This window comes from Haliotis cracherodii, unplaced genomic scaffold (assembly GCF_022045235.1).
Source record: "Haliotis cracherodii isolate W230 unplaced genomic scaffold, xgHalCrac1.p SCAF_12, whole genome shotgun sequence".
In the NCBI taxonomy this organism is placed as follows: Eukaryota; Metazoa; Mollusca; class Gastropoda; order Lepetellida; family Haliotidae; genus Haliotis; species Haliotis cracherodii.
The window spans coordinates 7,732,587-7,751,356 of NW_027266267.1; the positions used below are offsets into that span (position 1 = coordinate 7,732,587).

General features: G+C 42.1%; 1 protein-coding gene across 3 annotated transcripts in view; it reads left to right on the forward strand.

The window, feature by feature from the left end:
* Positions 1–18,770, forward strand: part of LOC139458161 (beta-1,3-galactosyl-O-glycosyl-glycoprotein beta-1,6-N-acetylglucosaminyltransferase-like) — an 87,426-nt gene that overhangs the window by 39,842 nt on the left and 28,814 nt on the right. The window contains exon 1 of one of the 3 annotated variants that reach the window (XM_071239490.1): positions 15,247–15,589. The exons of the other annotated variants lie outside the window; for them this stretch is intronic. The gene's annotated coding sequence lies outside the window, so the exon portion shown is untranslated. Of the gene's footprint in view, positions 1–15,246; positions 15,590–18,770 lie in introns of those variants that run through there. 3 annotated transcript variants of the gene reach the window in all.

Sequence of the window (18,770 nt, forward strand, 5' to 3'; positions counted from 1 at the left end):
CATCATCGAAACGCCATCGTCGAGCACGGCGAAGCAGACGACGAACACAAAGCCGAAAGATGCCCAAGGAAGATTTGTGGCTGTTGAGGACGGCATGATCGATGGTGTGATCCTAGACAATCAAAACAAAAACACAGCCAAGAAAACTTTGTACGACTTGAAACTGTTCGATAACTTTCTAAAAGTACAAAATGAATTTCGCCAAATGCACGAAATCCCCCCAAACGAACTAGACACACTTCTCTGCAAGTTTTTCATTAGTGTTCGAAAAACAAATGGGGAAAATTATGAACCAAACAGTCTCACGGGTTTTCAGAGCAGCATCGAGAGATCACTAAAACGAAGGGGGTATGGCTATTCACTCACGTCATCTTTAGAATTTTCACGATCACGGGAAGTATTAAAGGGGAGAAAAATTGAACTAAAGAAAGAAGGGCGTGGCAACTTACCAAGGAGAGCCGACCCGATTGGTGATGAAGAGATCGAGTCCCTGTGGCAGTCCGGATCCATTGGAATCAGTAATCCAATGAGCATAATAAACTGTCTATGGCTCTACAACACAATCCATTTCGGGTTAAGAGGTGTCAGTGATCACTACAACATGTGTTGGGGGAACATCACATTGCATGTTGATGGAGACGATCACGAATATCTTGAACTGTCCATGAGACAAGAAAAGAATAGGTTCGGTGAGAATCCTCGTGATTGTCGCGACGTTAGGCCCAAAATGTGGGCTAATGTTGCTGATCCCTCTCGGTGCCCTGTGCATGTGTATAAGTTGTATGCCTCCACGCGTCCACTCGACTTCTGTCGAGATGACGATCCCTTTTACATCGGCACACACACTTTAGGTATGCCTAAACCTGGCGATCAGTGGTTTATCCGCTATCGTATTGGGAAAAACAAACTTTCCTCTCTCATGAAATACATGTGTGATGCCGCCAGTCTCCAAACATCGAAACGACTCACAAATCACTCTGCGCGCAAACACCTTGTGCAAAAGTTGAATGACAATAATGTTCCGCCAAATCAAATAATGCAGATAACTGGCCACAAAAACATCCATTCTGTGAACAATTACTGTCATATCAATCCTGACCAGCACAAGCAAATATCCAACATCATTTCACGAAACACTCCATCCCACACTATGACATCCCAGCTTGTTGGTGAAACTCCCGTCATGCAGAGCGGCCCCTCGCGTAATGTCCAAATCGACAGTAGAAAACACAGTCAGCGGTCTCAAATAATACATGTTTCTGGTGGTGTCAACACTATGTTTGCTGGCAACATTACTGGTGGAAACATAACGATTAATCTCGTTAAACCTCCAAGCCCGGTCCCAGTCAAAAGACGCCGGATTGTCATCGAAAGTGATAGTGACACCGACTAATGCATCTAACTCTGACCTCTCAGCCGCGAGACATTCTTCAAGTGAGAGAGCGGTTTGATTTGAAACTATATATTATAAGTGAAGTTACACCAGAGATATAATCAGATTACACAGAATCGTTGTTGTTACCGTTATTAAAGTTTCAATTATTCTGCAAAAGTCTGTTCAAGTATTTTGTTTAAAATAATCCGAGGAACTTTTTTTCTCGGCGAAGAAATATGCCATAAAGGAGTTAAGAGGTTGTTTATTTTGGTTTACACGGCTATGGAAAACATGTATCACTACGCACGATCTATACGTAAGATTTCGACAAGTTGCTGATGTTAATGTTTAATGCAATTATTCCTTAATTGGGAAGCAAAAATGTGAAAATGATAAATAGAATTCATCACTCGTGTTTTTTAATATGGGAAATATCAACCTCGTCCCGTTAATCGGTATTTGCCTCGCCAAAGGCTCGGCAAATACCGATTAACTAAGACTCGGTTGATATTTCCCATATTAAAAAACACTCGTGATGAATCCTCTATATATATTCTGACATAGTGTCATGGCCACCTTCCACCTCACACACGGGATTGCTTCTGGGTGAAAAACTCCCATTAAATTTAAAGAAGCAGTGTCGTTTATGCAGAACAGTTATGGTGCTCACAAACTCTTTTTTTACGAACCCACGATAAGACGATCCTGGTACGCTTAAGGGATGCAACTCTGTACATGGAATTACGTCATATTCTGAGGCGTCCGAGCGGGTCTCTTCTCACGCCAGATCGCGGTTACAGCTAGTCCCACGGACTTGTCTTGACGAGTGTATATAACAATTTTGGTGAGGTGAAATGGGGTTGGACATCCTGTTTTAGTTTATTGCACTGAAATAACGACTTGCATTCACGCCTTAGATTTGTGGCCCATACCCAAGAAAATGAAGTGAAAAAGGAGTCCAACTCAAGTCTAGAATGATTTGGCATGTCTAGATTGCCACAGCGCTAGGCAAATATAGGCTTGCTCGGGTATCCATTTGGAATTTATTTTTCTTATTTTGTAGAAATATATATGTGTGAATAAGATATATTTTTTCTGAGAATACAACAAATTTAAATTTCAGTCTAGCACGTGTGGCTGCTTTTACTAGTCCGGACTAATGCTGATTTATAGTGCTAGCCAAATGAGATACCATGTCACAGTTTAACATGAATACCCCACTCAGACACAGTATACAGACTCCGAGCCGACCAGTCCTTGTTTTATTCTCTTAATGCCTTGCGCCAGGCAGGGAAACAACAAATACCATCTACTTGAATCACGCGGTCGGGATAGAACCTTGATAGAGTGAGGGCCAAACTGTATGAACGTCGGAGTTTGTATCACTTTTTTTACATCAGATGATGTAGACCTAGATCCACACAATGGTATTTAGTACGTGTGACTTCATGTTTACATTGACAGCCATACAGCAACCCTGTATCGAGGAATAAAATAGTTCCTCTAAACGAGTGGTGACATAAGCGTTTGTATGCTTAACATGCTCTAAGGAAAACTTTTGTAGTTTCTTTACAACAAAATTATTCACATAATTTCATCATTGAATGAGGAAGATCAGTTAAGAACTACCTCAATAACGTCAGTCACAATGACAGCGCGTCGTAATACGTCTTCATCAAGGTCAAGACGTCGAAATGGTTAATGAACCTGTGGCGGTTACAAGTTTTAGCCGTCATTAATAAATTGACAGGTCATTGAAAGGTGATTGTAAAGATGTGTCCAATAGATACTCATGTAAATTCATAGATTGCTGTAGATAGTCACTGCCAGCCTAGACACGGATCGAGTCGATACTCCCATAGTTTGGATGTGCGTTTCTTCGTTTTGTTCACTAGGATGGGTCGTAGCGAGGATATTCGTGAACGATCATGCAGTCAAACTCTCTGACGTTTCTCAATGTATACTAAAACGCTGAGTTCAAGATTAAAGAGTCTAAATGTTCAGAAAGAACGCTTCTGTGTGTATTCGTGTTAGGGATATTCCCAGGGGTTCCACCAGGAAGTAGTCCGTCAGTGTTTACGTCATTTCAAGAACAAACCTTGTTACAAGGTCTCTTGAAAAACGTATGAACGTCAAATTCGCGGTCATGTGACCGACCTCTCGTCCAATGGAAAAGCCGTATATCGTGTTAACTTCAAATTATTTTACCCGGCAGTTTAATTTGACGTTCAGAGTTTTACATTTAGACATTTGTGAGCCTGACATTCTTGCGACGGGGATTTAAATTTAAACCCGAGATAGCACTTTCTGTGAACTTGCCAGACTGACATTTCCTCACCTTACTTTCCGAGACTCCAGGGACACGGGGAAATAACGTTATAATTCGGCACGAGTGACAGAGGACACATTCAGGTGTCGTCATGATCTTCAACAAGCGTGGCAAGGTGAGTTGGTCGCTTGAAGAGTTTCACGGAAGTACATCCTGCGTGGCCACAGTCGATGTAACATGCCGACCTTCTGTCTCAGTTTTAAAATACGGAACGTTGGTTGGTTTGTTGTTTAACGCCGCACTCAGCAATATTCCAGCTATATGACGGCGGTCTGTAAATAATCGAGTCTGGACCAGACAATCCAGTGATTAATATCATGAGCATCGATCCAGGCAATTGGGATCGATGACATGCATCAACCAAGTCAGCGAGCCTGACCACCCGATCCCGTTAGACGCCTTTTACGACAAAAATAGTCACCTTTTACGGCAAGCATGGGTTGCTGTAGTCTGTCTTACAGACCCTGATACATTTATATCAACTACAGCCCATGCAAGTCTATAATGTTTGGCAAGTCTAGATTACTGTAGTATCTGAAAATGAAGAGAATCACTGGGCTCCCTTTTAATTAGATTTTTTAAAGATAACTGAACAACTGTTTTTTTTCTGTACGATATGTTCATTTCAGAGACTATATGTTAGTCTAGGGTTGCTGAAGACCTATTCTACCCCGGAATCTTCACGGGTCTAACATACGGTACGTTTAACGCTGCATTGCATAAATCACCGGTGGGGCAGGATACGCTCACCCCTTCTAGGACACCCAGTATCATCACTATTTGATGGTGATTCATAGACACATGCTTATCAGGCCTTCCAACTGAAAATGGGGCGGTCGGGTAGCCTCGTGGTCATTTGAGAATGAATTCAAATTTATTTTCCTGCGATACGAGCCAGCTGATTAAGTGTAAGTTTAAAAGAGCAGTGAAATGTAGGATAGTCGAGAGCGACTCGTGTAGGCGGTGGATTAGAGTTACGAATAAGACGTGGGTGAAATGGACTGTTCATATTTGTTGCTCGCGGCAAATGAACCACGCGACGGGCTTATGACGTGAACATGTTCAGGAAACTCATATTATGGGGGCGGACGGGTAGCCTAGTGGTTAAAGCGTTCGCTCGTCACGCCGAAGGCCCGGGTTCGATTCTTGACATGGGTACAATGTGTGAAGCCAATTTCTGGTGTCCCCCGCCGTGATATTGCTGGGATATTGCTAAAAGCGGCGTAAAACCATACTCACTCACTCACTCCAATGGACAATGACGTACTGCGTACCTCCATATGTCTAAAATACACAAGGATTGCCCAACAGTTTTTTACATAATCAAGGCCTCAGTAAAGCGTTCAAACAGTTTGATGATAGACATGTGGGGACATTTCCAAATTTGACGCATCAGTGAAACACACATGTCAGCTGTAATTCCCCATTTTGACTTATATCATCTTCAGGTGAACATTTAACTCGCCCTTGCATGTGTTTGTGACGGGTGCACCGTTGAGGCAGGATACGCTGATTTTTTTTACGAACACCTGGTATCGTCATATTTGATAGTGATTCATAAACACATGCTTATGGTATAGTCGGAGGGGCGGTGGGGTAGCCTAGTGGTTAAAGCGTTCGCTTATCACGCCGAAGGCACCGGTTTGATTCCCGACATGGGTACAATGTGTGAAGCCCATTTCTGGTGTACCCCGCCGTGATATCGCTGGAATATGGCTAAAAGCGGCGTAAAACCATACTCACTCACTGATATAGTCGGATTCCTATAATGGCCACTGCTTTTAGCTAATCATTATGGGAATGTGTTTTGTCGTTTTTCTTAGCATCTAAATGCATGTTTCTGAAATTGAAACCAAAGACAATATTCACGTCGTTTGGGTATATTTTGTTTGCAGTAATACAAAATATTTTTGAAATTAAAAAAACAAATGGATGCCATCCTGTTTGATAATGATGAGAATGTCAGACAACGGGAAGCAGATAAATAATAGTTCCCTTGTAACAGAAACTCGATAGTAATGAGCAGTATGTCACTCTGACATTTCCGATGACGAGAATGTCACACAGGGACCAGATACGTACAGCCTATCTATATGACACGACCATAGAAACACCATAGCAGCCAATCCACCATCATTCCCAGAACGTGGATTGTTTTTAGAATCGTTTTTGAAGTACGACCATAAATCAGGTTACGGGTAGAATTGGTCTTCAGCAACCCATGCTTGTCGTAAGAGGTGTCTAATGGGTCGGGTGGTTAGACTCGCTGCAAGGTTGGTGCATGGTATTCCAATTGCGTAGATCGATGCTCATGATGTCAATCACTGGATTGTTTGGTCCAGACTCGATTATTTACAGACCGATGTCATACATATATAGCTGGGAATATTTCTGAGCGCGGCGTTCACTCATCAAAGATGGGATGGGATAGGAATTTTACATATATTTTATATATTATTTAGTCATCCTCATCTGACACAACACCCGAGCTCATCCCGGGCGCTCACGTTCAATAATTGGATTTTCTGATTTCACAATTGATGATATCTTGATTGATATCTCTAATTGAATTAAATATATCTTAAATTGATTAATGATATCTGCATAAATCCTTTCAAGGTATCAAACATATAATTAAGATATGATATGATTATATACAGCGTGATGTTAATTGTTGTAATGATATCTTATATGCTTTTAGGATATCTCGAAATAAGGGTTTGATATCACAGTAACATTTCACGAGATCAGTAATAGAATTTTGAATATCACAAATAATTAAAGATATCTTCAAATATGTACTGATGCCATAACAACGCGTTTTAATGTGTTTTAATGTAATATTGATATCTTTGAAATAATTGAAGATAAAAGAAATTAGGTGATGAAAACTGCTTGGCATAGATTCCTGCATCTCCGGGGCCTTGTCAATACAACCGTCTCCGGTAAAGGAGGTCAAAGGTTAATGTTAGCCACGTTCGGGGCCAAGACTTGGAAGAAGCAAAAGCGTAAAGATCAAAGTAGTTGTTATACTCGTTAGGGGCATGTGGACTCGACGAAGGAGCCCCAATCCAGTCGATTTGCAATTTGATTCATACGACCGTAATTCGGCGAATCGGCAGTTCCCGAATCTACATGAATACAAGACAGAGGGTTCGCAGCAATCAATGGCGCGAGCTTGTACCGGGGCCATATTCCATCCCGCGAGAATACACGATTTTCCAATAGTATTTGCCTAAAGGTCCTGTTCACACTGGGATTACAAGGCGCTCTCGTAGAGTGATGTATTTCGGCGCGGCGCCAGAGTCGGTGTCACTTTCCACGCTGGTCATTTGATTCCGATTGACTTGGTCCTTCCATATGTATTTATGAATATTTCAAACAGAGCTGGGTTTGGGTGATGCCGTCGACTGGATGTTGGATGTTGGCGAGATTAGATGTTGGTTGTTATGTGAGGGCGGCGTTCAATTTGTGACGATATTTCGACATGTAGGAGCATCTATCTTTTTACCAGGATACAGATGTAATGGCGACTGCAACAACTACCACCACGACCACCAGTACTACTACAACTACAACTACTACTACAACTACAACTACTTCTACTACTGCTACTATTTTTACAACTACAACTACAACTACTACTACTACAACTACAACAACGACTACTACTACTACTACTACAACTACAACTACAACAACGACTACTACTACTACTACTACTACTACTTCTACTACTACTACTACTACTACTACTACAACTACAACTACTACTACTACTACTACTACTACAACTACAACTACAACAACGACTACTACTACTACTCCTACTACTACTACAACTACAACGACTACTACTACTACTCCTACTACTACTACAACTACAACGACTACTACTGCTACTATTTTACTACTACAACTACAACTACTACTACTACTACTACTACAACTACAACAACGACTACTACTACTACTACAACTACAACTACAACAACGACTACTACTACTACTACTACTACTACTGCTACTACTCCTGCGACTACTACTACTACTACGACTACTACAACTATTACTACTACTTCTACTACTACTACTACTACTACTACTACTACTATCACTACTACTACTACTACTATTACTACTACTACTACTCCTACTACTACAACTACTACTACTATTTCTGCTACTACAACTACTACTACTACTACTATCACTATTACTACTACTACAACTACTACTATTTCTGCTACTACAACTACTACGACTACTACAACTACTACTATTTCTACTACTACAACTACTACCACTAGTTCTACTGCCACAACTACTACTACGACTACTACTACTACAACAGCATCTATGCTTTCATCTACTACTTCTACTCACACATCTGCCATCTCTGCATGAGTTACTGCCCGTACTAATTATTAACAAAGACACCCGTCACAAACACATGCAAGGGCGAGTTAAGTGTTCACCTGAAGATGGTATAATTCGTAATAGGGAATTACAGCTGACATCATTTGTATCACTGATGCGTCACATTTGGAACGTTATCCACATATCTGTCATCAAACTGTTTGAACGCTTTACTTTAACCTTGATTTTTGTATTCCTCACCAAACAACTTTTGCGCAATAATCGTATGACGCTTTTTAAAGTCTACGTAGAAAGAGCTTAATCGGTTGTACGTCAAAAGTTATTAAATTTAGACACCATAGGCTGGACCTGCTGGAATATTGCTTGACATAAAGGGAAAGTTGACAGTTAGAAAGTTGAAGGTACCCATCAGAGAGAGAGAGCGACAGAGAGAGACACACGGAAAGAGAGAGGGAGAGAGAGAGAGAGACACAGAGAGAGACACAAACGGAAAAGTCACAGAGAGAGAGACACACAGAAACAGACACACACGGAGAGAGTTGAAGGTACCCATCTTCCCATACTGCCTTGTAGAGAGTTCTTTGTCACTCTGAATCTCCATGCTTGGAAAAATAAAAAAAAATCATTGAAAAGTCGATCACTGAAATCAAGTGCTGTTTTCAAAACAACCAAGAAACCTGGTCTTCGGCAATAAGAAAATATATCAGATCAGTTATGACAGTTAAACCAAACTGTGAAGGCCACTGTCTCCAGGGCGGCACTGTAGGAGGCAGCTGTAGCTTGCGTTCACGTTGGTCCTGCCTGTCGCTGGGAGTGTATCCAACATGAATCCCGCCCAGGTAGTTGCGGGGGATCCTCTCACTGCACGATCCCAAACGGAGAAGTCACAGAGAGAGTGACAAACAGAAACAGACACAAACGGAGAAGTCACAGAGAGAGTGACAAACAGAAACAGACACAAACGGAGAAGTCACAGAGAGAGAGAGAAACAGAAACAGACACAAACGGAGAAGTCACAGAGAGAGTGACAAACAGAAACAGACACACACGGAGAAGTCACAGAGAGAGTGACAAACAGAAACAGACACAAACGGAGAGAGAGAACGACAGAGAGACAGAAACAAAGAGACACGGAGAGAAAGAGGGAGAGAGAGAGAGACAGAACGACACACACGGGGAGAGAGAGACAGAGCGAGACGGAGAGAGAGACACAGAGAGAAACACGGAGAAGTCACAGAGAGAGAGACAAACAGAAACAGACACACACGGAGAAGTCACAGAGAGAGTGACAAACAGAAACAGACACAAACGGAGAAGTCACAGAGAGAGAGACAAACAGAAACAGACACAAACGGAGAAGTCACACACAGAGAGACAAACAGAAACAGACACAAACGGAGAAGTCACAGAGAGAGTGACAAACAGAAACAGACACAAACGGAGAAGTCACAGAGAGAGAGACAAACAGAAACAGACACAAACGGAGAAGTCACAGAGAGAGAGACAAACAGAAACAGACACAAACGGAGAGAGAGAACGACAGAGAGACAGAAACAGAGAGACACGGAGAGAAAGAGGGAGAGAGAGAGACAGAACGACACACACGGGGAGAGAGAGACAGAGCGAGACGGAAAGAAAGACACAGAGAGACACGTAGAAGTCAAAGAGAGAGACAAACAGAAACAGACACACACACAGAGAGAGAACTACAGAGAGACAAACAGAGTGAGAGAGACAGAGGGAGATAGATAGAGACAGGGTGACAGATAGAGAGAAACAAAGAAATCCACACACGGAGAAGTGACAGAGAGAGACAATGAGAAACAGACATACGGAGAGAGAGAGAACGACAGATAGACAGAAACACAGAGAGAGAGAGACAGGGAAATAGAAAGACACACACGGAGAGAGAGAGAGAGAGAGAGAGAGAGAGAGAGAGAGAGAGACAGAGACAGAGAGAGAGACACAGAGAGAGAGAGAGAGAGACAGACAGAACGACACACGGGAGGTGGGGGGGGGGGGGAGAGAGAGGGGGGGGGGGGGGCAGAATGTTAATTGGGTATTAAATGTCAAGTATAACAGTAGCATGGAGTATGTTCCTGCCATCACTTGTGCCGCGAAGGACATTATTCCCTCCCCACCTCACAGCATCATCCGCAATGTCAACACATCCCCCGCCCATTGCCTGCTGTTGTTTACCCAGGCCTAATATCGGCCTTGTTTATATTGATGTGACGCTATCGATCTGCAACAACCGCCGTCCATCAACATGACGTTTTCAAGTTCTGTCCACAGATATCAGATGTCAAGGGGGGTAACACGTGAACCTAAAGTTCTTAAGGGATTGACAATTAATGTATTTCAACTGCTATTAGTAAACGTTTTCGGGTAATTCCTGTATTAATTAACACGATTCCTTTGTGTGTCTCACTAGTATGTGTGCAACAAAGTGCACCAAGGGTTACTTTGTGGCCAACATAGGGCTCAGTAAAATCAATATTCCTGATAAGCGAAGATCAACTAATAATTGCACATATATTATAATATAGAGATAGCATCACTGTGGGTAGGCGAGATTACTAAAGATTATGTCAGGCCGCTGTATGCCTTAAAAGTTCTTAATAACAAAGAAAAACGATAGAAAAAACAAATCAGTCATATCTCAAGCTTTACTTTTTATTTGTTGTTATGGTTATCACATTCAAGGAAACTTCAGTTCCAAGGTTTCACTAACTCTAAAATCTAAAATGATACACTGAAAACTATCGACATTTCCTGTCGTGGTCCCATCTAGTGAAGACAAACTCTCAGTCTCAGGTGGTCCAGGCATAGCAGTTCCTGTCGTGGATCCCATCTAGTGCAGACAAGCCCTCGGTCTCAGGTGGTCCAGGCATGGCAGTTTCTGTCGTGGATCCCATCTAGTGCAGACAAACTCTCGGTCTCAGGCGGTCCAGGCATACCCGTTCCTGTCGTGGACCCATCTAGTGCAGGCAAGCTCTCAGTCTGAGGTGGTCCAGGCATAGCAGGTCCTGTCGTGGACCCATCTAGTGCAGACAAGCTCTCAGTCTGAGGTGGTCCATGGAAGACAACGTTAGGAATATAAACATCCTGCAGCTTCTGAGGTCGTCTCCTTGTTGCTTCTTGACGGGGTTACACATGCAGTAAACCATATTTCTACTGATGATGATGATGATGATGATGATCTGCAGAAAGCAGAGTTCCTTGTACTATTCCAACTACACTGCCTGGCAAAATAAAGTACACTTGAAAATTGGATTAAAACGTTACTGGGCTGAAAACAAATTGTTCCAGTTCTAAATTTCGAAGTCGAATAAAATTCTTTATTCCTTAAGTTTAAGTGGGGTGAGGTGGGCTGAAGGGAGGGTGACGTTAATGGGCCTTCGCGTTCTCCATCCGACAGGATGAACGTACCTGATTTCTCAATCTTTTATATGGCAAATAAACTAAGAAAAAAACTCCTGTTGTCCATATGCTGTTATGGCTTCCCATAAAATACATCTAGTCTTACAAGGTGAGGTTGTATCGTTGCCGGCATTAGTGATCAGTCCATCTAGTGCAGTGCGTACTATGGAATGACTTATTTGATCTATTAAAACCTTCCAAATGATTTTCAACAACTAGTAAATAGACGTCAGTCGATAAATGTTCTGAAAAAGCAGGACAAGACACGAGAATGCCACTAAACTCAGAAAATCAACATTTTTAGAATTAACATTTTTTAAATATATGTTGGGGTCATTGGAGGGGTCATTGGGTCATTCAGTACAGGGGCGGTCGGGTAGCCTAGTGGTTAAAGGGTTCGCTCTTCACGCCGAAGATCCAGGTTCGATTCGTATACAAGAGGCACGGGTGACCCAGACGTCTAAGGCGCCGCAATTCTCTGTGCAGAGTTATGTCCCTTGGGTACGCCAGAAACCTATGATTGTGAGTACGGATCCCGGTTCGCCCCGATTATGTTTCTAGGTTTGTCAGCACCGCACGCGTGCTCGTGGGTTTCACCGAAGTGGTAAACGTCTGAGACATGCATCACTTCGGGCTTTCCTCCCACATTAGGCTGACCGGCTGTGATTTTACTGGAATATGGTGTTAAACCCAAATCACTCACTCATGTATTTTGACGAAAGGTGGGGTTGGTGGTATATGAATATAAAAAAATTTAAATTCCCTTTCGTTATCATTATCATTTTACATTTTTGGTAAATACTACAAGAATCTTTGAAAGGCATTTGGAAGTGATACGCATAAGGAAGAGAATTTATGGATGTCAACTTCTTTTTTATGATGAACACAATAAAGAAGTTGACATCCATATATTCTCTCCCTTATATACAACAGGGTGTTGTTGTATATGTACATGCATTTAGGGATATCTCGAAATAAGGGTTTGATATCACAGTAACTTCTTTATTCTGAGGAAACACAAAGTTTCGGGGTTTATGCTTACTCCTCCATCAGGTGAATGAATGCCATGAGGCAGAGAGCATATGTATAGCGATTCTCACCCGAGTGTCTTTTGATATCAAATATATCCACACGAGTTGATAAAAGTGGACAAAATCCGAGGCTTGCCGAGGATTTTTGCCACTTTTATCAACGAGTGTTGATATATTTGATATCAAAATACACTCGGGTGAGATTGTATTTATCATCCAACATCATTCTTCCAACTTTTTCAGTTTGTAGACAGTAATAATCAGTGTCTTCAATGTAAAAAGTACTGCTAACAGCTTTAATAGCAGAGCCATTAGTGATGTCATTTGATTGTGACGTCATGGTAACCAGTGATGTCACAATGGTCTGCAAAACATTGTGATGCAATTTCATTGCAGCGATATGTACAGTGTAGATATCGCTTGATCTCATCCCAGCGGTATCTCCCGTGGGAGCCAGTTTTGGATGATAAATGGACATGTAAGATCAACAAAAGTAATAAGATAACAAAAGTTGGAAACTAATCAGGTAGACCAAGGTGATAGGTGATATGTGATTAGCAAAAGACATTGGAAGCAACGCTTTACAGTAAATTAATATTGAATAGTAAAGGACAGTGGACAAACGGGAGTCCGTGGGTAATTACCACTGATAGGTCAAAGAATGGAAATAGCAATAAGGACCAATTGAAACCAGCTACATAATTAACACTGACAAAGATCAAAGCAATAAGTCCCAAGCACTGGGCAGATAGGTTCCCTGGTCACAGTTCATAGCTGGCTGGTATCTCCTGATGTCAAAGCTTCTTGTAGTTTTCCTTGTCGCCAGTTGTTTTTGGTAGATAGGACTTTGGTGGCTTCCCACGTGATATTATGGTCTTGGTTCTTCAGGATGTGTTCGGAAATGCCGCATTTCAGGTCGAGTTTGTTGACAGAGGTGTGATGTGCTTTGAGTCTGGTGTTGAGGGAATAATCAAAATTGAACAGCGTTTTGAGAAGGCCGCACATTTCTAGTAGAACCGGTTGAAATAAGAACAGTGGTCGCCCTGGATACTTCTTGTGCTTTCAGTGTCCGGCCTGGAAACCAAAAAATATCGTAAGTGTCTTTTTCTATCCGGCTCGGCGGAAATGAACAGTTTAAAACTGAAATATTATTTTTTCCACTTTTCCCATTTTTTCACCACAAATGTAATCAGAAAAAACCTTATTGATATCGATCCTTATTAAAATTGTGTTTGGTGGTCTCAGGGAAATGGTTAAAAACTAATCATATTTACGGTAAAATTACTTAAGATTGACATGATTGGGAACACGACAAATACTTTATCCCGGGAGTGATTTTTTGCCTCGAAATGAAAAAAATAACCTAATCCTTTGGGAAATGACTTGGTAATTTGGAAAAAAACGATCACGAAGTAGCAGTAGTGAGTGATAGTCAAGCCTGAGAGACACTTAGAATCGGCTCCACATATTGTACCAGTGCCTATATGGGGATTAGAACACGGGTCTGTGGCGTGTCGAGACAACACTTTATCCACTCGGCTACCCTATCGTCGCCAATATCAGTGAAAGCAACAACGACGATCGGTACGTTTTACAAAGAAAAAAGGAATAATTTATAGAAGAAATTACTAGTCTGATATGAAGTCTTTAGTTCACCTCAAATGAATACGTTAGTTCACCTGATATGAAGACTTTAGCTCACCTGTTATGAAGACTTTAGCTCACCTGATATGAAGTCTTTGGTTCACCTGTTATGGATACTTTAGCTCACCTGATATGAAGATTTTAGTTCACCTGATATGAAGACTTTAGCTCACCTGTTATGAAGACTTTAGCTCACCTGATATGAAGTCTTCAGCTCACCTGATATGAAGATTTTGGTTCACCTGATATGAAGATTTTAGTTCACCTGATATGAAGATTTTAGCTCGCCTGATATGAAGACTTTGGTTCACCTGATATGAAAACTTTAACTCACCTGATATGACTAGCTCACCTGATATGAAGACTTTAGCTCACCTGATATGAAGACTTTGGTTCACCTGATATGAAGACTTTAACTCACCTAATATGAAGATTTTAGCTCACCTGATACGAAGAATTTTGCTCACCTGATATGAAATCTTTAGTTTACCTTAATTGAATATTTTGGCTTACCTGATACAAAGCCTAGGGTGAGTCTGGACTCGACAGATAATTAATCCATCAGACCACCTCTCACTATCACTATCCCCGCCGACACCTCCTGGGTCCGCTAGTAATCAAACGATGTCATATGTAACAAAGAAATTACTTGCGAGTCAAAATCTTTTTAAGTTCATTTAATTCCATCAGTATGTAAGCTTTTCCCGGGGAAGGGTTAGACTGGAAAGGGTCGCTTTATCACTTTCTTGCCATACATTTCAAATCTGTCCGATTTATCCTCTCGTGGCTGGTGTCAGTACACTTGTAAACGAATCAATACAAGCTTGTAGCTGTGGATGACAGAACCAAATGATCCGGATCTAGGCGACTAGCAGCGTAGCTGTTGAATCAAGTCAGCTGGCCAATCTAGCCCCAGAATGATGGACACATACCGTTGGACCCGGACAGGAAACTAACTATACCGAGTCAGGGCTGAAATGCACACGTCACTGCCCCGATCGAGCTCTCGTGTTGTCGTAGGTTGGTCCGCATGTATGTAAGGGCTGGCTACATGACATCGTGATAAGCGACAGCCTTGGTTATCGTGAGGTGGTGCGACTGTAGGCTGGTGTGGGTATTGCTCGCGGAGACGGCACAGGCGCACATGTTCACGGGGGGGACGTTGCAGTTAGGCGCGTTGTGATCGGGGGGATAGACGCCGCTGTTCTTTGACCGCAGGGTTTGAATGATGACCCCGCGAAGTGGTCAGATGGTCAGTTTGGCCTTTGGTTGGCTTGGAAACGCCGGGATTAAATGGAACCAGGGAATCTACTGGTGATGGGAAGATTGTGTTTCTGAAATCGTTATACACTCGGAGGAACGAAGAAGGACTTGTCTAGTTCGGAGTTTTGAGTGGATCACGAAATGGTAAGGTTCTGCATTGGTTCTGTAATACTGAAGTTCATGTGTTTTCTTAATTGTGCAGTAAACAAAGCACAACGCGTGCGAACAAGACCGAGAGCACGTGAGTGCGCGTGTATCATATTATCACGTCAGCTGCTAATGGCATCATTGCTTGTTCTAGAATCATAATCACCATCTGGGATTTGCCACTTTCGTGTTCGCCTCGCTATCTAAGAGGCTGGATGATTGTTGATCTACCTTGGTTGATTTTACCAGATGCCAAGTTTCAAATGATTTTATTGTATATAGAAACAATCGCGTCTTGAAAGTTTTAAAACTTTTTTCTTTTTTCTTCTTTACAGACAGTTCTGTCTTTAATAACGCGAGTCACAAATTGCCAGCCACGTGATGCTATAACGGGAACTGTAAACGTGATCAAAGTACCAAATTGTAGGCAATGGGGGGGGGGGGGGTCTCTGGACTGTCGGTTGTACGACGCAGTTTTGTGTAATCCCTAGACTAACATCTAGTCTCTGAAATGAACATATCGTACAGAAAAGACAGTTGCCAAACATTATAGACTTGCATGGGCTGCATTTGATATATATTTGTATCAGGGTCTGAAAGACAGACTACATACTCCCCGCAATATAGATTTTTATAACATTAGGTTTTTTCATCATCATCATTATCATCATCAGCATCAGCATCATCGTTTCCTGATCTATTCCTGAATTAACGTCCTGCCGAGTAACTCAGATAGATGCTCACATTAATAGTGTCACAATATTATCGTATGATGTTTAAAGTAAAGCCCTGTTTATCCTCTTATATCACAGCCTGTCAGTTTAATGTGTGAGGAGAACCCGAAGTGATGCAGGTCTCAGACGTTTACCACTTCGGTGAAACCTACGAGGAAGGGTATGGTGCTGACAAACCTAGAAACATAATCGGGGCGAACCGGAATTCGAACCCACAATGAGAGGTTACTGGCGCGCCCAAGGGACGTTACTCTGCACAGCGAATTGCAGCGCCTTTGACGACTGGGCCACCTGTGTCCCCCTTTACCACAAACGTCTGTGTCATCAAATCTGTGCGTCAATAAGCCTCTTTAATTCACTCCCCAACAGTGAGCTGGTTTAATAAGGTTTGAGGGGATGTCGGGTAGCCTAGTGGTTAAAGCGTTCGCTCGTCACGCCGAAGACCCGGGTTCGATTCCCGACATGGTTACAATGTGTGAAGCCCATTTCTTGTGTCCCCCGCCGTGATATTGCTGGAATATTGCTTAAAGCGGCGTAAAACCATACTCACTCACTCACTCATGAGGTTTGGATGCGTTTAGTATTGGTAGTTCCAGTTTACGTTTATTATGCAATGGCTGTTATATTTCTTGAGCAGGGGACGACTTGGTGATCGAGCTTGCCGCGAAGAGTTCTGTCCTTTGCTCTGCCAGGATCTGATGATCGTGGGTTCGAATCCCAGATTCACCACAATCATGTCCCTGGTGTCTGCATCGATATCGCGATCGTGTGTTTCACTTAAAGAATGTAAACTGGTCACAACGGCCTTATCTCACTGACTCACTCCTCCCACATTAAGCTGACACAACATCATTTATATAGAATTCTAAACGAGCTCCCGTCAGATACCACAACTATTCACGAGTTTCACAGAATTTGTTTTACACGGGAGCTCGTTTAGTATTTTATTTATTACTTGCCATTTATAACGTTTTTAGAATTATACCGTTGAGTATGAATAGGCTGACTCCCACGCGGTCCACGGCATAGTCCATTTGAGTTTAACAGAATAATACTTCACGTCAAAATTTGAAACGTATGAATTTAATACCATACAACAGTCCACCTTTAGAATTCACAAAATTGTCACAGGGCTTAGACTGTCGCAACTCACATACTTTAACTTAGACTAACGACTGTCGTTGCGCTAGAATACCATCGCCTTGTGGAACGGGTCTTGCACCTCAAAGTTTACAATAACGTCACAATACCCGATGACGTAATTTGTGGAATTTTGTTGCAAGATCCATCGGCGAAACAATGCCATGTGACGTCAGCCTAGCAACAAGGTTGCTGGGGTCATCGAGTGTGCATAAGCTCCTGTCAGTGATCTATCATCTCCACGCACAATGTCGTTGAATAAGCCAAGGGATGTTGAGAGTTTTCAATATTTGTTCGTGAAACGTGTTTCGAGAGTACATAAGCACGCGTTTTGGTATTACATTATGTGTAATACAGCTGTATGTTTATTAAACGGGTGATCTCTTCACGGGCAAGTAATAAAGCTAAAATACTGTTCAAAGGGGCGTTTAACTCAACTGACTCACTCACTCCTCCCACATTAAGCTGACACAACATCATATAACTAAAATACTGTTCAAAGGGGCGTTAATCTCAACTCACTCACTCACTCTTCCCACATCAAGCTGACACAACATCATATAACTAAAATACTGTTCAAAGGGGCGTTAATCCCAACTCACTCACTGACTCCTCCCACATCAAGCTGACACAACATCATTTAACTAAAATACTGTTCAAAGGGGCGTTTATTCGTCCCATCGCTTAACCGTGTGGTAATTCCGTTTCGATATTAGAGAAATCCACAATCTTCAATGTATTTCTTATTCGGAATCTAATCAATATCTCATCGTCCAGAGTATGGCTGTGTTAAAGTGTCAATATGAAATGTGCAACGCAGCCTCTCAAAAACGAATACATTGGACGAAGTAACACTAGGGTTCATACTTCCTTTCCCATCCACGACTCCCCCCTCAACTCCCCCTCGCGACATCCACTACGACCTTTCTTTCAAACTAACACCCCCGCGCTGAACCACCCACCCCTTTCTCCACCTCGAGCCACCCACCCCACCCCAATCCATACCCATCAGTCCATAACCCCCTTAAATCACCCGACTTAGTCAGTACGGAATTCATCAAACTGTCACGTTTAAACTGACACTCAAACAGGCGGTATCTAATTTGTACCTAATCATTCAACGAAAGTAATCGATGCTGTCGTTGTTCTCGCATTTGACATTTGTAAAAGATGCCTCAAGTCTCTGACCTGTCTTCACTTATATTTATATATATCTAACCTTTGAAAAGAAAGATAAGCACAGGTAAGTTTATGTCAGCTGCGTTTGTACTCGGGTATGGATGATGTGACAGGTTTCTTAAGAC